This window comes from Lutzomyia longipalpis, chromosome 1, assembly GCF_024334085.1.
Source record: "Lutzomyia longipalpis isolate SR_M1_2022 chromosome 1, ASM2433408v1".
NCBI classification, from domain to species: domain Eukaryota; kingdom Metazoa; phylum Arthropoda; class Insecta; order Diptera; family Psychodidae; genus Lutzomyia; species Lutzomyia longipalpis.
The window spans coordinates 11,038,875-11,060,423 of record NC_074707.1 but is presented as its reverse complement, the minus strand read 5'-3'; the positions used below and the strand labels follow the sequence as shown (position 1 = coordinate 11,060,423).

Genomic DNA, 21,549 nt, shown 5'->3' with positions numbered 1-21,549 from the left:
CAAAGTTGATTTTTTTATGATATTCATCAATATGAAAGATAAAAATGCTCATATCTGAAGTTCTATAAGACTTACAGAAATTTCTTGACTAGTTTTGGAAAGGTCTTGAAACAAGCTATAAGTTGACATATATATCAGTAATTTTCAAGGTCACATCTAGAACAAAAATGGCGGATATTTGTTTGACCAAAACATTTTTTTGCACTTTATGTCCTCATGGAATGGTTCTACAGGTTTCTGATGTTCTAGAAAGTTGTAGAGATTTGCAAAACCTTTAATTTGATACCAAGTTGAGCCAAATAGGACAAGCCGTTTAAGAGATATGGCTATTAGAACTTTTCAAATTCAAGAATTTTTCAAATGGCCATATCTTCTAAACGGCGACATAGATTTTCTTCATTTTCGGACTGGTGCAAGATTATTAGTCCTGCTACAACATATCAAAATTTAAAAGATTTGCCTAATGGGGATTCGGAGATATTGCCCCTTAAAGTTAGGCAATTTTTGTTTTTGATTTTAGCGCCTCTTGCGGATGTTTTTGGAACTTGAAATGTTCTAGACAGTTGTAGGGCTTCTTGAAACCTTTCATTTGATACCAAGATGGTCAAAATCGGTCAAGCCGTTCTTGAGTTATATCGAAAAAACACTTTTTGCTTTAGGCCGCCATATTTGCTAAACCGCTTGACCGATTTTCAAGTATGATTTGTTGATGAAAATGTCTTACTGAGCTCTACATCATACTAAAATTTCAGACTTCTAGCTATAAGGGAAGTGGTTGACGGTATTTCAAAATGGCGGACGGCGGCCATCTAGGATTTTGAAAATGCGAAAAAATGAAATTTTACACCCACATTTCTATAGAAAACTTCAAACCCGAAGTCTCTATCTGTTACCGTTCTCGAATTATAAGGCAAAGTTTGGACCAACGGAAGGCCGGCCGGCCGGAAGGCCGGCCGGCAGGCCGGCCGGATCAAAAATTTTCCACCACCATTTTCGTAATGTGGGATATCTAAAACGTGCTTATACTAAGCTTGAACCCGATCTGAGGTGGGCGGTTTTTCCGATGATTACAATACTTGGTATGCCACGATTGTGGTATACCAACTAATAAATTAATATATATTAAATACGATTAGGGGGATAATGAATAGAAGGAGGAGGGGAGGTATGTGAGAGTTGTGAAGAACAAAATTCAAGTCAAATTATGTCTAACTTTTATGTGTTAACAAAATGAGCGTATTTTCCTTTTATAAATACCCAACTCTCCTTTATATTTTCAGGCTCAGTGTAGTACATACATATTAATAGGCCAAGTCTCTGGGGAACTGTGAGATCAAACAACCCCTCATTATCAACTATCAGCAGCCCTGTACAACTGGATTCCACCCTCGAAAATTGTTTGGGAGGGTGTCACACAGCAACGGACGCCTATTCTACGCCAAAATAAGATCTATTGGACCGATTATACGGACAAAGGGGGTAATGAATTTTAATTTAAGGGTTGATTATATCTTCAAATTTAACACATTTGCCACATCTCATCCATTGTTGTTAGAAATATTATATGCCATCTCCACATAAAGTCCCTATACACATAGCCCGGGATCTATACCAAACATCTTCCATCCTACCAGGCGGGATAACTTTTCACAGTGAGGGGATGCTCCTGCGGAAATTGAGAAATTTGTGCCATTTATGAATTCCAAACCAACTCTTCAGCATCATAAAACGAGTGGTCGAGTAAAGTTTTGTTGGGATGAATGATAAGGGGATTATGGCGTTTCGCAGAGACTTTCCCAATACCATGTGGACTATCTTCACTGGGTGAATGCTCAATAATTGGATTAGTTAACGAGGAAAATTAATCCTTTCCTCTATGGTAATCACGTTTTGCTAGTTAAGAAATTTTCACCCAATTAGCACAAACTAGGTTGAGTTTTTTTTAAACTAGAAAACTATGTTGAATCGTACAATGGTTCTAAATGTATTTGAATTTGGTTTATTTTTATGCATAAAACGAATGCAAAAAGTAGAATGTTTTGAAATAAGATTTTCGACTTTACTATGACTATTTTATTAATTTATTTATTTAGGAATATTAACAGAAAAAATTTAAACCAGAATTAAGTTCGTTTGGCAAACTTTCTTTGTCGATGAATTTCAATTTTGTTTCACAAAAATCGAATAAAATTCGAATAAAAGACAAGTTTTAGAACTTTTTATCCGAAATTCCAAGAATTTTGGTTAAGAATCGATTTTGCTAGACAATTTCGAAGTCAGATTTTATGTCAGAATGAAATTTTTAATTAGATTCTTTCTAAATTGTTAATAGGGGAGAGCGGGATTAAAAAAGTCACTTAAGGGTTTAGAAAAAGCTCAAAATATCATATTTCCCAAACAGATAAAGCGAAATGTATAGTCCAATTCTTTAGGATATTTCTTGCCCTACAACTCTTTCTAAGATCATTTTGTTCTATCTAGATAGGAAATATGATATTTTAAGCTTTTTTCAAACCCTTAAGTGACTTTATTAGCCCTGCTCTGCCCTATTTTTTTTAAATTTAAAAATAAAATAAAATATTGATTTTCGTTTACTGAGCGATTAAAATAAATAATCCTAACGACTGATATGTGTTTACTGGGTAAAACACTACAGGGTAAAGATTATACAAAGTTAGAGCTACGTTACCAGCGCAAACATAGTGAAACCTACCCCTATGAATTTTCTTAGAATCTGCAATCTGTCAATTTAAGTTAAGCCTAATTCTCATATCTCCCAATGTGATCGATCAAATTTTTGACAATAAAATTGCCTTATTGGGTTTATTGGCAACAATCATTGCCATCATCTCAGACAATGGCAGCAAATCGTCTGAGCATACAATCCAAAAATGTATGTATGTGCATATAATAGCAGCAAACGACTCTCCCATCAGGGTACCAAAAGAGGAGATTGCTGTTTGCTTATCGCTCACTCAAGATCTATGGCAAATTTACAAGAAATTTTCTCACACAAAACGTATATAGCTTCACATATTGGTTATTTTGCTGAATTGTCCGGCAATTGTTATTGAAACCTAATTTTCTTATCTTACTCTTTCTCTCCTCCACCCATATATGCGACTTACAGCACGCCTTCGTTGCAATTGGCTCATGAGAAATTATTATGTTTAATTGAATCGAATAGCATGAACCAGTTACAATTTAAATGAAAAACGAGTAATTGATGATGAGAAAATCTCGCTTAACAACTTTTATTCCTCCAAGTCTGCATTTTCACAATACCTTACAAATTGGATGTAACACAAGGCAAATTTCTACTTTTTTCTGCCCCTATGTGCACTCACATCCCGGGAAAAGTTTATCTTAGGTGAAATCTTTCTGTGAATAATGATGATTTCTGCAGAACTTTTCCTATAGTCACCCCGTCACCCCCTCTTTCGCGTAACTACGAGATCCCTTTTTCTGAAAATCGTCATTCAAACAACAAACACCTCGTTAGTAGAAGATTACGATTAAAATGATCAGATTGTAGAAAAATACTTTGGATGGAGATTTTATCAAAAATGACGCATATATCTCATTTCATTACCAACCTCTATATCTAACGGAGGCTCTATGTATGTATGTATATTATACCCTCTGCTGAAGTCAATATGATGTATTTTTTTCCAAAGAGGGATGAATAAACATTAAAAAGGTATTAAGCTGGAATGTAAGGACGCATCTATAATACTGTTTGCAATACTGAGGATTTTAAATATAAAAAAAAATCAAACTGCTTATGGATCCCTCGCACAATGGTTGCTAGTTAGACTTTTATCTGGCTCTGTAGGATAATATTTTGAAGAGGATTTGAATTGTCTTCGAGTAATGATCCGAAATGATGGTCCCTCTTCTGAGTGTGAGGTAATAAATGAAACGGCCAAGAGCGGAGGACTATTTAATAGCAATAAAGGTGCAATTACGAAGCATAACACCCAGGGTGCCACTTGAAGTGCTTTATTAGATGACTAGACCCGTAGAGAGAGAGTAAGAAAACCATAAGAGATGCATTTGACGTAAATTAAGGGAACAATTGCCCTTTTTCCCAACATACAATTCAGTTTCAAGAAATTTGCGGTCTTCTGCGCAACACAAAAGTCACTCTCGAGGACCCATTCTATCCCATTCACCATGGTGCCAAATATATTCCACACTTATTTATATGACACTTTGGTACATGAGGGACAACGTGCCATGAAAACCATCAACAATGTACAAATGATGTGTGCATTTTTATTTACTGCCACCATCTGCCTTTTTGCCAAAAAAAAATGAAACTCCTGAAGAAAATGTGCATCTTTTTTTTTTATGTAGGTATGTAGGTAGGTACCTCAGTGAAACAGCAAAGCTGGTATGGGCATACGTAGAAAATATCCCAAAACCGCTTTTGTAAATAGTTAAATGTGAAAGCTATTCGAATGCAATGGGACAAAAATATATAATTTATTAGAAAATAATGATCAGGCTCATGTGAGTAATAAAAATCCAATCTTGCAAATACACGTTAAAATGAAATAAAAGTCTTTATAGGGTGACAATAATTTTAATTGACCGCTCCTGCAATTCGTAATTATCGCGACACAAATTATGTTGGCTTTTGCACAATTTTCTCACGCAAAATGTTCAACGTTCAAATGGATTGGATCACAGAGAAGTGAATGGTGCGAAGGTGATTAACAGATCTTCGATAATTGACGTCTCAGCTATAATTAAAGACCGCTAATTGTGTGACAACATGCGTTTATACAACATATCCGATTGTCACTCAACTTTGCGATTGCATTTCACCTATACTGTGTGAGACAAAAGGGATGGGAGATGTGGAAAAGCCAAAGACTTTTCTATATATAAAGAAATTGCACATTTTATACCAAAGCAATGAGGAATTTCACAATAACAGCAAAGATAAGTGGATGTTTCGTGAGACGACAAAGAATGTCCATCATACAATGTTTTCTTCCTATATAAAAAAACATCACTATAGCGACATACCTATACCCCCGAAAAAAAAAACATCAAGAAGTGTAGATTTTTATTAAAAAACTACCATATTATTTTGTAGATGGAAGATGAAATCCCCTGAGTGCAATCTCCATGTGTGGCCCGTTTGTCGGACTCTTAGAACTGCGTAATTGTTTTATGGCGCTAATTGATTGTCTAAACGTTAATTCCTTTACACAACAACATAATGCGTCGGCCAAAGAAACACCAACCTCATCTAACACCCGACAGTTGCTATCTCTAAAACCTCTATAGTGTTTCTTTTTTTCACTTTCCTGCTGAAGCTAAAAGTCTTTAGCAGTTGCATGTGACGAAATTGCAAGTTCTTTGGTAAATTCACAGATGTTCTTGAGTCTTCTTAAGTGATACAGTGGAGTCTAGAAGAATCAACACAAACACTACCAAAAATTCTAAGTAATTGATTGATACATAAATTAATACCTAATGATATCAATAAATTATTTATTAAACAATTAAATAATTTCCTTGTATATTTTGTTAGTAAGGGATGGTCTAATAATTTTGGAAACACGAGTAATTTTAGGAGGAATTTTTCATTCAGTTTTGAAGCAAAATTATTAATTTGCTTGTATTCTCATTAAATGACTAAAAATTGATTGAAAAATAATTTTGTTTCCAAAATAATTATTTGAATTTTTCACACTTTGGTCATTTTCTTTCTGGTAAAGTTTCCAAAATTATTAGGCTGTTCCTTTGTAGGCGAGAATTGGGCCGTTTTAGACTATATGTTTCAACTTCATCGAATAAAAATAGAAAAAAAAGTTAAATTTTAGATAGAAAATTTAAGTCAGTGTTTAAAACAATTAATTAGTTAATTAAAACTGTTTATAATAATTAAAAATGTATTAAAATTTCAAAGAGTTACCTATAGGACTTATTCCAAACACCCCCTAATAATTTTCCAATTAATTTTAAAGTGCCAATAAAAAGGATCACCATTTAGCTGAAAAAAATCAAAAAACACCTTGACTTCCACTTAAATTTTCATAGAAATTCTTAAAAATAAAAACGTGCAGCATAATACGCAACACATAAAAGAACCTTAAAAGGCAGTTCTTTTAAACCAGATATATTGGCACAGTGGGATACTATTTTCAAGTACAATATCCTCTTCATAGCTGTTTGAATATTCTGGCGCTCATAAAATTAAATTGTGCATTATGTGCTAAGAAAGAAGGTTTTTTTTTGCGAAGAAAAAAATCAAACATTACTCCTTGTTTTGTGGGCCCTTACGTAAAAGTGTGTCATACCGCAGATTCTTCTCTTGCTTTTGAAACACTCCAGAGAGACGTCTTCTTGTCTCCTGACACCCAGTGCGTGGTCTATTCATAGCAATTGGTTTCGCTTTATTGTCTTCACCGCCCGTTCAACAAAAGGTGGCACAGCACATGTTTTGTGCATTTTTTTCTCTTTAACCATTTAAGTGAGAATCAATTCCAAGTATTTAAAAACTTTTTAATGTGCCAGAAATATTTTGCAATTAACCAATTACTACCGCTTAGCAGCAATAATATATCGAAGAGATAATGAAGATAAAGTGATTTTCGCCTCAAAAATTTACGTTAAAAAAATACTAAAGAAAAAAAAATTGGCGCCAAGGGTGGTTCCAATGATCGTCTGGCATGGGTCGAGCCCATTTCGTTCGACTTCATTACCACCGAATATGATGAGCTTGAAAAAAAACTCTCCTTTTACCATACAGTGACAAGGGGAAATTGGTGTCAAGACATTGGAAAATCCTTAAGGAAGCCGACAGATTTGGGCGCATGTAAAATTAGAGTATAGAAGTTGTTTGAGGGAGGAAAAAAAGTGAATTTTGGCGATGATTTATTTGTGGTCAAAACAGATGCTCTCAAATTTTAGTGTTTAATCAGCCCGCCTTGAACATTTTCAATGTCTTTCCGTCAAAGAACTATGCGATGGTCATAGCGCATACGGGGGAAGGAAAAAGAAGGTTGTGTAGGCGAAAAAAGTGACGATAATGATTCCTGCAAATATATCGAGAAAAATGTGTTCGCCCTCTCCTTTTTTGGATATTCTTTACAAAACGAACATCTTCAGTGTGAGAACAATTAATCAAAATTAAGGACATTTTGGGAACAATTTCGGTGTTTCTTCGTTCGGTTATTTTTTTGCTTAGGAGAAAATATTACAAGGAAATTGCCCATTTAGATCTCTCTAAAGCAGAACAACAAAAGTTTCCCATCATTTGATAAATGACTCTGTGCCATTTGAGGCCATTTCAAAGTAAAAGTTAATTAACGCAAAATTTTCTGTAATTAGCACCGATTTACATTAGTCATTCCATGTTTATATGTATGAGATGACTACATTTTCAATATTGAGGAAAATTGCCTAATTCCCAAATAACAGTGAACCACGTACAAAGTTCTATGTAGTCATTTCTTCACGACAAATCCCCATTTAATTGGGTTAACACTCGATATGCTAATTAGAAATGAAATTACAACCGTAATAAAATGTTATTCAGTCAAAGAAACAAACATACATATATAGCTTCTTAGCACAAGCTCCACATTGTGACCTAAAATTCCTCAGAAGTAACACTTGAGTGTGGTGCTTATGTATTTTCTTAGAACTTGGACGATGATGCAAAGTGACACTGGCTTGAGTGTATTGATTAAATTGTAATTAATTAGTCAGTGGAAATTATTCGTCGCAATTTGCTTTTTCACTCACAGTCTACAAAATTCCTTCCACTGGGGTGTTGCATTTTGTAGCGTAATCACAATAATGATAATGATAACCCCTGGACACAATGTCATGGATAATTAATTAATTATATACACTTCATAATTCAGTCTGTAAACATTCCACGCTAATTTTATCAATTCCCTCCGTGTATATACGATATTATGTTGAGGAGGAAAATTTTATTTTTAGCCACAATCTCAATTTTACAACATAATCACGTCCATATAATTAGCTTATTGCTGTATAAAATATGATATTTCAACCAAATATATCATAAAACTCGTCTCAATGTTCTGAATATTTTAATTTTCCATAAATTCCAGCAATTTAAAAAGAATAATATTGAATTATTCTACTTACAAATATAGAGTTTTGACCTCAAATCCTTTTCTACAAAGGTCAAAAATTTACATACTCAAATGTCTATAAATAAAATACATATTTAATTAACTGGAAGCGATATAAAAAAAATGTGAAATCAAAACGTTTGATGAAAGGCGAAATCTGGAAAAATCACACTGAATTCTTATCTAATTATTTTTATTTTTAGTGGAAGCAAAAAGTGGCGAAAAGTGGCAAAAAGCATTAAAAAAGGTTGAAAAGTGGTGCGTCAGAAATTAATGTATCTCTGGGTTAAGTTCTATTTAAAATGATTACAACTAATCTACAAGTCAATTTTCATGTCAAAACAGAGCAATTAGAAGTGACACGAATAGGTCAATTCTATACCGAAAAGTGATAAGATTTTGACGAAGTAATATAAAGTCGAGCGCGACATTTTGGAATATTTTGCTTCTCATTTTCAATTTGTTATCACCATGTGGTTGGTAATATTTTGTATTTGGAATAGAAAGCACGAATTGATAAGGAGCAAAATTGAAAATGCTCTTATCCACATCCCAATGGGTTAATTACAGCGCTCTGAAATGTTAATTGGGATTAAATACTCGTTACAAAATTAAATATAATTAACCTCGCCGCCGATAATGCTCACATGATAGCAGGCCTTCGCTTGTCAATATAGTATTTTAATTTTCTCGCTTCTTACCCACGGCCAGAGATCTCATTTGTCTGCATCGTATTCTTCCAAATACATTCATAATTTTATGTACATTGATGATCGTTAAATTTCAATAATCTCAGCACTTGAAGGAATCCTATTTATTTGATACGTTATATGCATTCTTTTCATTATTTACTCTATTTTGGAATTTTATTTAAAAGAAAAATAAGAGAAGAATTAAATCTCTCAAAAATCGAATGCCTCGATTAAAGCGCTAATGATTTTTCAACAATTTTTAGAATAATAAATATTTCTGTAAGAAATCATTTTTACAATCAAATTCTACAGCGCATCTGAGGCACCTAATATCACGGAGTTGAGCATCACTCGATTCTCAATGAATAGTGTTGAGGAAAAAAAAGCCAAGTGCTAAAGAGTGCGGCAGAAAAAACAACCTTTCAGAGGGTAACAATAAATCAATCAGGCTTAATTCATTTGTGCTTAATAAATCACCACGAGAGGAAAATAAATGAGAGATTCCTTTGACAATTATCCTGAAAAGAGCGCGCTTTCGAATGAAGTTAATTCTTCGCCGTCTCTTCTCCCAATCCACTAAGATTTCTTAAATAAATTATATATTTTTATTGTATCACAACGGTTATTATTGTGATTCCCTTTACAAATTGCTGAATTGAATGATTCACATTAAAGAGGAATTTTAAATCGTCCACATTATGTTTGAATTCAATAAATTTCTTTAATATTTAAATTTCTTTGAAATCTCTACTGGGTGCTTAAAAATTTATTGATCTTTTAGTTTCTTTTTTATTGTTATTTAGATAGAAGAATTATTTTTTAGTGTTCACCCAAGTACAAAAATTTTAAATTAAATTAAATAAAAATCTGCTCAGCTTCACATTTGTCAGAAAAAAAAACAGGAATAAATGAAAAGCTTTCGGTACATAATAAACAGCTATATATTGTACATAATGATGCATACACATATCGTGACACAAGAGGTTGCCATAATGGAAAAATGGTGTCTCCTTGTTAAAAGCAGAATTTGTACAATTTATAAGTATAATTGAAAGTTAAATAACAATAAATCACACGCAGAAAATTCATCGGCAAGTTTGTAACCCTCGAAAAAGGGCGATAAACGGATGGGAATTATTTTCGTTATGTTATTGTTATTTCCCTTAACCATTTGACTTCCACATAAGCGAATAACATAAAAGGGATACTCTATAAAAGAGCAATGAACAATGAATTTGGGATGGATTTGACTTCATAATGTAATGTAGTTAGAAGTAGCTATTCATATGCTATACTTTGAAAAACATTTTTAGGGATCAAGGAGGGATAGCGAATGGGATGCGCTTTTGAAATACGAAACGACTTTTTTATTCCCTTATTTTGGGACGAACTCGAACACTATTTTATCTACAGTAGAATATGCCTGATTTCACAATAATTAAGATGATCTTCCTGTATCCTTGCCTGTGCGGTTTTGATCCCCTATACACAAGACACATTATGAAGAGACCCTTATTAGGCAATTTGGTTACATTTTATTGCCCCGAAATGTGTTAAGTTAGTTGTTGCTGCACACAGTTTCCGTGGATCGGGTTTCAGGAAGATCCATAAATTCCAATCAAATCCAATTTCAATTTTTCAAGTGTTCAATTTCACTCTGGAGCTTCTCGCAAAGTTGGTAAAGATGGGTGGGTTTTATGGAAATTGCCATCTTTTCTTTCCAAATAATTTATGATGCAAACTACCAATGGACCGTGTTACTTTTTCTGCATTTTGACCCCACACATGTTGCCTTAATGCTTTCGGATTTATTGTATTTGTTGAATTTAACTATTACTGAAAAGAAAATAGGAGAAGTTCTAAAAAAATCTTTCTAAAACAATTTTCTAAACCAGAAATTGATTAAAAATTTTCTAGTTTTGACTTCAAAATTGCCTATAAAAGTCAATTCTTAACCAAAATTTTTAAAATTTCGTTTAATAGCCCTAAAACTCATCTTTTAATCGAATCTACCAGATTTTGATACCAGGTTAAATCCAAGTATAAACAAAATATTAAAAGTAGGTTCTTTTGTGAATTTTTAATCAACCCAAAATGATCAGTTCTCACGATGAACTTCTCCAGTCTAAAGGTTTCGCGGTGCAAATTAATTTTAATACCTACCTATGTACAATAAAGTCAAATAAAGCTAATCGTTTGGAAGTCTCCACTTTAGCTAATGGACTCCGATTAGTGCCAAATCATTTAATTTCTCCACTACGGGCTACACATGCAGATAAATGCTAAATGGACTCACGGTTTAGGAAATTAGCACGTCTACATGAATTTGTACACAATGTGGCAATAACTTTTCCACTTGCATAATTGAGGAGTGTCGCGTAAAAGGATTAGATATCTTTTGGTACTATACAGCACATATGGAAACCATTTGCTATGCATTTTCCCTACTTAATTGTCTTATGTGGTGACGTACGGGAGGATATTAGTTGCAATTTTACTCGTTTCAGTTACGCTTCGCTCATGTACAAAGCACTTGAGTAATTACTTCTGCGTTTCTCTTTCATCGAGCCATTAAAATCAACATGTTAGAGTGTGTAATTTAAGAAGAAAAGAATAATTTTTATTACTTCCCAGAGTGAGATTTTTCATCCTCAATTTTTGCTTTATTTTAACTTACAAATCTCTGCAAATACAACATTATATACCAATTTATTTTCAATGTTGTTCACCACCTGGAAATGCTTCTTCTCACTCAATTCTTTCTCTGTGTGTATTGAATTAGAAATAGATCGTGCAGTAGGTTTTTAAAATGGATTATCTTCAAATTGATTGTGTTTTGTGTGAAATGCAAGATAAAATAATATAGAAAAAAATAAAAAAGCAACCTGAGGCAGCTCTTAAAAAGGGTTGGAAGATAATGAAGATATTATACGCGGGAAAATTGCTTTATAAATACTCGAATATATTCCGTTTTTAATTTTATGATTGCAAAAGCTAACAAGAAAGCCATAAAACGCGTTTTAACTGCCACATCCCATATCATCATCAATAAATACATTATACAGTGGGCTAATATGTTCCATGTGAAGATGAGAAATATCACGATAATGATGGCATATGAGAGGATGATGAAGGAGCAAAAAAAGGAGGAAATTACTATTTCATCTTGAAAACGTTTCAATACACTTCTGAGACCGCCTTGAGCAATTTGTACCCCGTGTATATTTCGACGATAAAATTTTTACGATTATTCTTAAAAATTCTACAAATTTAACGTTTTGCTAATTATAACTGCATTTTATAAATATTCACGTATTTTAGCAATACATCCTGCGCACATGTGAGAAATATTTTTTTCCCATTTTCTTTATTATGTGCTAAAGCGAAAAAAAATATATGAAAATATTGGATGCGTGGCTTGTATTTTCTAAAATTGATGAATTTTTGCGACAAACGCTAATTGAAATCACTCATCTCCAATTTAGAGTTTCATTGTAAACACAAGTAGTTTATTCAAGAAGGTTTTTTTTTGAGTTAACAGCCGCCCATCTTTTCACTCCACCTCTACCTCCCACTATTTTTTGCCATGAATACCTGTCATACACAACAACAAATCCAAACGCCAACAATAAGCGCTTCGGATAGCGCTCAAATACCTCCTCAGTATATTATTTTGATTTTAATTCAATAACACACGAAGCTAATCTGAGTTTATGAGTATATGCCCAAGAGGTAGAGGATGAAAAAAAAGAGAGACACACACCTTCCAGCGCTGCTTCATGTGATTAGGAACCATTGTATGGCTTGCCTCATAAATTCATCCATTCAAAACGAATTCTCGCTCGTTTTGTCCCTATGTAGAAAACATGAAATATTGTCCAAGGTGTTGCTGAATAGGGCTAACTGGCGAAAATGCATGTTTTTTGCTCATCATACCATTTCAAGTGGAAATTAATAAATTCAGAAAAATACTTATTGCCAACAAATATCCGTCCTGGGGCATAATTTTCCAAAAATAGCATATTGCACATTATTATTTTCTGGCTTTGTTAAAAGATATTAATTATGAATTATTAGGTAATGATACAAATAGGGTGACAAAAAAGCCGTCAAATCTCCGAAGTAGGTAAATGCAAAATCAGCTACTCAATAATAAGTTTCCAATCACCAAAACACTATGCTTTAGAAATTTTCTTTTAAAGTCAGGTTCTTTGTAAAATCATACACAAAGAGTAAGAGTATCATAAATCTACATATTCCACCACCTTAATAACCATTTACAGACTGTGGTGTGTATAATTCTAAATTAAGCAACAACAAAAATTAATAACAAAATATGTACAAAAAAATAAGATCCACAAGAAGTGAATTGATACTCAGACAAGAAGGAAACAGCATGAAATCCATAAGTTGCCGCCAACACATTTGGGAGGCCTCTTTTATGCGAGCAATATATTAGTCATACATTGAAATAAAAAAAAATCAGATTCACCGTCTATAAGAGAGATTTATATATTTTACATACCTACATACATAGCACACATCCCCAGTGAATGCAGAGAGAAATGAACAGAATCGTCAAATTAAAAGACCATAAAGCATCATTAAGATCATGTTTATGGGACTAAATTTCGAGATTCATAAATAATCTCGAAGCAACAATCAGTCAATTTAATTCCATTATTGAGTGTTAATGGCTACGCGACTGGCGATCTCTGGAAATGGTCATTGAAGGCGAAGCAGAGGTGGAATGAACAAGCCTTTGGTGTGCCATGCAACAGAGAATAAGCGGTCAAAATCCATATAATTTTCCATAGCTATTTGCAATGAATCAAACAATTCAACCAAATACAATACCGTGAATATGAGGGAATAGATCGCGCCTGATGCGGGAGATCCAACACCTTACAATTGCTTTCTGTGGAGACCACTGACTGACTGTTCAGTGTAATGCCTTAAATTCTTATGTTTATTATTGAACAAAAATTAAATGATTTTGAACAAATAATAGGCCTTATTCAGCAACCAAGAAACCCTTGAAATCTTTGAATTTTGTACTGAAATTTCAAGTTTTTAAGCGAATTTTTTGAATTGTTTGAAATTTTTTAATTTTTAGTTTGACTTTTATTTTAACTCTTAATTCAAATATGTTTTTTTTTCAACTTTTTTTCTAAATCTTTGGTCAATATTAATTAAAAATACGTTTGCCGAGCTTTTCAGAAATCTTAATAATTATTCTCTAAAATATGAAACTAAAACTCACCATTTTCATCCAAAATATATGTATGAATTTCAAAGCTTAATATCAATGAACTGCCGTGGACACAATAGGCGCAGTAACTATCTGCGAGATTTCTCACAAAAGGTTTTATGCATAAAATATGAGTTTGTAAATTTTGGGGCGTGCAACACAAATCATAAAGCGATTTATATTTTCTTTTTCGCACATTTCCTATCAATTTTTCCCCAGTGCATTAAATTAACTTAATATACCACAGTACAAAAGATCTGAGGATTATATGAGATTTGTGCATTTACTTACTGACTTGGCAAACTAAACATTTCAATAGTGTCCACGAGAGGTATTGTTTGAAAACAAATCTGACTCACGATTCACAGGTTCTCCATTCTAAAGGTAGGTATACGTATAATGGCCTGACTCGGTTAGGCCCTTGGTGTTTCGTTTGATATGTGTGAAGCCAGCATAATACTGAAACTGCTCGATCAGAAGAGAAAGATATATAAAAGCAAAAATTCGCAATATAATTTCACGTTTTGTTTACAATCGCGATTTATGGCAATTATCGTTGATTTTTGTCCCCTGGATTTGAATATTATTTATTGTTCTCCATACTGAATTGCCCATTGAGAGCTATATATGTACGTATGTATGTATACATGCTTTTGTGCAGCAACCGTCAGTAGTGGAAAAAAGTATATAAATAAAAGGTAGATCGTGGCAAAAAATCAGCATGATACAGAATGCTTTCTTCTGCAGTCCTTGTTCACGTGGAAGCGAAAGAAGTGTCTAATACGAACAAGACGTCTTAATTTGCAAATATCCACACGATGCTTTATTACGTAAGGTGGCAACCCCAGCATGAAATTAAAGTATGATTGTTTTCCTAGAGGAAAATTGTATACTCTGTCTCCTGATCATATATTATGAATTATGTCGACAGAAAATAAGACACAATTTGGCATGGAGAAAATAAATAAATGTTGAAATTTTTAGCATCTTGCTCCAGCATCGAAAGCCATGTTTCTCATGTAAATCGTGATTTGGCGACATATCGCGAATAATAAAGTCACAATTTACCTACCAAAGCAATTTTGTATTTAACTTCACTATTTTATTATTTATACTTAAGCTACCATAATGAATTTGACTCAATCCCAGAAGTTCATCGCCAAGGAGAACCCAAGAAATTGCTATGTGTGTATTTCTCAACTTGCAGGTCTTAACCGCATGGATATGTTTCTGATAAGACATCACTGACGAATACGAGTAGATAATTGATTCAAAGAGCTGCAGAATAAAGCAAAATGTAATTTATTGACTTTTCACACAGCATTATCTCTCATTACGTCTCCATTACGGCATGATTTGGAATAAATCGAGAAAAATAGGAGATTTTGGATGCAATTAAACTCACCCTTGAAATACCAAAGGATCTCGTAATAGCATGCTTCCATATCGCTTCTTCACCCCGATAAGATAGAATGAAAATAAATATGTGATTATGTAGGTTTAATATAAAAAGAAGAACTGTTTTCGCACCATTTAGTATATTTAAGAATGCTTTTTTATGAAGTCCGTAATGGTGCGATAATGTGACTTAAATGTCATGAAAATGAAGTCATTACATGGTGTTTTTGAGATAAGAATGTTGCGTCATTTGTATTATTTGGGGTTAAGATGCATTGAGTAGCTAATAAAATGTTTGCGCAAATACTATGCTAATTTTATTTATTCTACCATCTTAAATGCAGCAAAAATATTTTTAAGAATATTTAAATAGTTTTCACGGAAATCTTCATGAGTAAGGGTACGTAGCTAGAAAAGGTGTTTAGTTTAGATGTTAAATTCTTTAGAATTTCTAGTGGTTTAGGTTGTTCTTTAAGAATCAGTTCAAACAATTTTATGGCTAAAATACGTTTATAATATTTAAGTAGAATAATGCTATGTGCCCCGGTAGAGATATCCTTCTACCGTATTATATGTTGAGCTATGGAACTATGTGTGTCTAGGGTTGAACTGCTCTGGATGAAAGAGTGAGATGAGTCGTTAGCTCTATGCCGCTCATCACGCACTCATAGGTAACCAGTAGCCCTTTGCCGCTCGTCCGATTCAGTTTGGGACCCGCTTAGCTCAAATTAAGTAAAGTTACTAGCCCCTGTAGGATTATCTTCCTACAAATATTATTAAAAACGATTAAAAACTATCAAACGTTACAAAAGAAACGTCAAATTCTAGAAAACAAAAATCAAAAAACGTTAAAAAATGTCATTATACTTTAACTTTATAAATCTCCACTTTTAAACCGTTTTAAGAATTACTTTGAGAAAATCTAAATATGTATACTTGTTTGAATAGAGTTCCAGCTACGCCCCTGACAAAATTTTTAATAGCAATATGGGATCTTAAGTGATTTAGACAACATCCCTGTCTTAACAATATGCATGAAAAAATAAGTTATTGAGAATAGACTTATATGTATTTTCTTTTACAATAAACAGTAATTTTAATTACAAAAATAAATAAATTACTAAAACAAGTGGTCACAAATATTTCAAGGATAATCAAACCTCAAATTTTCATTCGTTTTAAGCCAATTTGAATAAAATGTAGGTATGAATGCACATATCTACATACATATTTAACAAAAATACAGCGCATCTATCTATTCTCACCCCTTTCGGACTTTTTGAACATGACAACAGGTAACAATGTTTGGTGCTGTGATTTACCGTGGAAAAATTATAGATGCAAAAAAGTCACACAAATCGTCTCTGATATTAATTTCCTGCTAAATACCAAACCCATCGGGATGGGATTTAATTAAAAATCGTATATTGTGACATAAGCGCTGAAATTTTTTATCCCAAAAAGACAGCTTCGAATGGCATCCCATCTATGTACATATATTGGCTGGCTGCGAGAGGGGGTTGAAAATTGAATGATCACCGCGTGTCGGTGGCTCAAAATGCAAATATCCATCCGAGAGGTGGCAAAAGCACCAAACAAATATGCTGTATACTGCACGGGTGGTACATGATAGTTATACAGAAAAGTCAATGTACTGTGTAAACAATATCGACATACAAAATGCACTTTCTGTCGCGCGCATGCAAATTGAAAAATATTCATTTAAAATTTCCATTTTTATTTCCTCACTTCCCTTTTCATTTTGCGTGCTCTATGCTATTTTTTCGTTTTGTATCCTTTTCAACAGAGAATTGTCATGAAAATTGAAGCAGAAAAAACACAAAAATCATATAAATCAAAGGTGTGAAAATTAAAAAAAAAAACTCTGTGAATTAATTAGACGATTCCCATTGGAATCAGTAAGAACTGTAGATTTTTTTTAATAGAAAAATGTGTACCTGTCGTGAAGAATCTTGAGAGACAGTTCAGAATGGGAGACGCTTGACGCCTCTGCAGCAAGATATGTACAAAAAAAATGCACGTGTCCTCTGGGGAAATGCAAATCTTGTTTGCATTATACCACCAGGTATTACCATATTTTGTTAACACTGAAAGACAATTACCAAAGTGTCGTAAAAGCTATTTTACTTGTCCTTTTGCCAAGAGATGTGATTTTGCAACACAAGTGTGCAAATAAGTAAGAAAAAAAAAACGAGCATCACTTGACTAATCCAATTTGGGAAGTGTGCGAGGAACGGGCTTAGAGTGGATGAGATTACAAGATTCTAATAGGATTACACCCTGAGGAGTATTTGCCTTTCACGTTGTTGCCACTTGAAAGTTATATGGAATTCTTTTGTTGGTAAATTTTCCTCCTCTTTAGATGTTTAATCTTAAGCCGTAGTCAAATGCATACACACCTCTTGGTCATCCTTCAGTCATATCAGGAGAAACGTTTGGGGGGAGGGGAATCTCATCTCATAGAGCTACCACCCGCGTATTTTAGCGAGCTGCTAATTAAAATGAAACACGATGTGATGTATTGCTTTATTGTTTCCCTCACCTTTCTACTGCACGAGTTCAGCATCAAAGCATCCAAGACAGCGTCACATATTTCAATCACAAAATATCAAGTCTCAAGCGCATTTTGCACCTTCGAAACGAAATGGTCCTGAGGTCCATTGTAAAATGTAAATCATCTGCATGACATGGAAGTCAATTTCTTATTGCCACCTTTTCACACATCCGTCACACGGATAACGAGACAGAATTAATAATGAGCGCCAGAACTCAATCAAATGCATGCTTTTCTCTCTTGCTGTGTGGTGCCCACAATCCATCAGCCAATCGTGGTATTCACTCCCATGGCATGGATTACGTTGGAGTTTGTTGTGTATATGCTTACTATTCACAGCAATAAATTCACCGTGTGCTGCCTCCCCACAATTTCTTTATACAACAATTCACTCGCAGTAACATATAAATAAGAAACCAACGCCTTTTGCACCACACCACACACTCAAATACCTAGTTCACCATAATTATTCACAGGCAACAGAATGTCTCAATTTTCTCAAACAAGCCCCCAAGAAACTTCCACACCGTGTGTGTATACGTGTGTGCTTTCATGACAATCGCCAAGAAAAGTCTATGCTTAAGCTTCTGACACTCTACATAAATGCGAAAATAGGCCCGAACATGAGCATTAAATTCCACATTAGCCTGTCGTATAGTTGCGCGAAAGCATCTTAAATTGCCGGAGTTTCGCGAAAATGCATGTTATCACACTTTAATGCTTGTCAATCAAAATCTGAAAGTCTTATATCCATTCTATTGGTTACGGTTGGTATTTTGAATTCCACTTGTTCGAACAAAACCATATACTCATGACCTTTTCATCGACAATGAATGAAATTGTAAATATATTATGATTGTATTAAATTAATTGAAATAAAAATTAAATTTTATGGCTAAATCCGAATTAAATTTCTTATTTCTGGTCTTATTTTTTAGGATAGGCTGAACTAGGTTTTCTCATTTAAGCTTACCGTTATCAGGCTAGACTGAAGTTTTTTAGACTATGCTTAAATTTTCTTGAACCAAGATTAAGTAGTTTAGTTATCTAAACCTGGCTTTAATTTTTTAGACCGAAATTTAATTAATTTTTTACTAGGTTTTTTAAACTAAAATTAGTTGATTTAAATAACAAAAGTTTGAATTTAAGCTGAATCCATAAAACTTAAAACTTAATCCAAGAAATAAACCCAACTATAGACCAACCTTAGGTTCATTTCTTTCATAGATTTTTATTAGTTTTTATTTAATTATTAGTTTGATATTTTCAAAAATTAAAAAAAAAATTGACTAAATAATATTTAATTTTTTCAAAAAGAAATCATAAAATATTTTTTCTATAGATTAAGAATTTATTTTTATCACTAAACGATTAATGAAGTTCTTAAATTTATTATCTGAAATCTTATAAAAAATTAAATCCATATAGAGAAATAAAAAAAGCTGAAGCTCCTGAATATGATTTTTGAAATAAAAAAAAATCATCGTAACGTCTTAGAGGTAATTATTATTTAATTGCAAATTACTCAATAAAACGCACTTTTATGATGTGAATGCCAAAGGGGATAAAACATAAGGAGTTACTAATATGCAAAGTCTGCAAGTTATGTTTTCTGAATTGCAAAAAGCGTGATCGTTGCTCCACCTTTCCAGTAGGCGTCTCTCTTCAGGTACACAAGCATAAATTGGCGGATCGCAAAGTGTGTGTGAAACCGAGATGGAGTCTCTTTTCTGAATCACAGTAGAGTAGCAAGTTGCGGAGGGGATTGCCCCCAGTACGTGGCAATAATCGCACATGTGAGCTGAGAGGTTTGTTTATTCATTTATACCTTTAAAATTAAAATCCTTTGAAACAAAAAAAACGACAGGCGTTGTTAGTTTTTTTTTTAGAATCAATTTATTTTTTTCATTAAGATCTTTATGTATCTTCACAGAAATTCCCTTTGTATCAAGGATAAAAAATTTTCCTTTAGTTTTTTTTTGCAAAAGCTAGGCTAAAATTTTTTTTTCTTTAAAAACCAAGCTATAATTCCTTTAAGCAAAAATAAAAAATTAAATAAATGCCTCGAACTGTGCTTTCTAATTTTTGCATAAATAAAACATATTTTTTGTTAGATTGACAATCTACAAATTTCTCATAACATTCCGATCAATTCATAAATCTGAAACTATTTTCAATCCAATGATAAATAAGGGATGGTCACGTTATTTTGGAAACTCTACAGGAACAAAATGGCCAAAATGTGAGAATTTCAAATAATTTTTTTGAGCACAAAAATTATTTTTCAAAATTGAAAATACTGAATTCTTATCAGTTTTTGGCCATTTAACAAGAGTGCAAGCAAATTTCGAATTTTTGGTTTCAAAATTGGCTTGAAAATCGCTTTTGAAAGTCCCCGAGTTTCCAAAATAACGTGACCATCCCTTAGGTACACATGAGAAGGTATATGTATGTGTTTAAATATCGCAGCTAATCTCTCCATCAATTTCAACCAATGTTTGGTAAATTAATTGAAGTGTTGATTCTTCAGTACGTCTCAATTAATTTTTAATTTTGCTTTATTTTATTTAACTCGCTTTTTTGTGCATGGTCAGAAATATGAGTGAGAGAAAAGGCAGCACATTTCATTTAAAGATCTTCATGTATCAAATTAACTCATTCTTAAAAGCATAAAACAATAAATCTGAGCTGTCAGATAGAACCTCGTAATTGCCATAAGCAAGCAGAGAAGATCTCATAGACACGGTGATCAGGAGCAGGAGAAACAAATAACTCATAGTTTGGGCCCGTGACATGATCCATCTCCTCACTTGTGGCACGCACACCTCCGCTGCGGGACGAAATGAAGAGCCACCAGCCATTGGGAAGACGCGAATAAAGGTACCAAAGATACAGTCTGTGAAGGAAAGCGTTTAGGTTTAGCTTAGAACCGCAGGAAGGTACACCATAGCTACTGATTGATACGTACATATCAGCCAATGCGACAGACGATCGACATCTGTCACTACAATTTAATGAACCACGCTACAAGATTAGATCTTTTTCACTGTTTGTACACGTTTTATTAGTGAAATATACTTACGCGTTGTGGAAGACAAAAAAAATGGTTGGGAACTCTTAAAATTCCCCAAGAGCAACTGGTGACGGACACTGGTGGGTTGAATTTATTTGGTTGGGCATCGCGTACTTCTTTCTCCTCATGAGCGTGGAGTTTGTGCAATTGGAACGTCCAATTTATTTTATAACCACTTTTTGTGCGCCAATATAATATCCATTGGGTAATTATTGCTGCATCTGAATGCAGACAACAACCAATTAATCATTGTGAATGAGCTTTTTATTATTTCTTTCACCTTCACCATTTTTTTGCGCACCCCTTTCGTACACTTACACCCTCCGCGTGCATATACTTGGTGGTTTTTCCCTCTTTCGTACCTTCTATCCAACATATGAAGCAAAAGACGAAAATCAAGAGAAATGGAAGGAGAAGAACTTTGCTGTGGC

The 21,549-nt window shown here is 33.5% G+C and overlaps 1 protein-coding gene across 2 annotated transcripts in view; it reads right to left on the bottom strand.

Annotated features, from left to right (window-relative positions):
• LOC129790048 (solute carrier family 35 member B1 homolog) overlaps positions 1-21,549 on the bottom strand; it is a 766,332-nt gene that overhangs the window by 548,843 nt on the left and 195,940 nt on the right. The gene's annotated exons all lie outside the window — the stretch shown is intronic.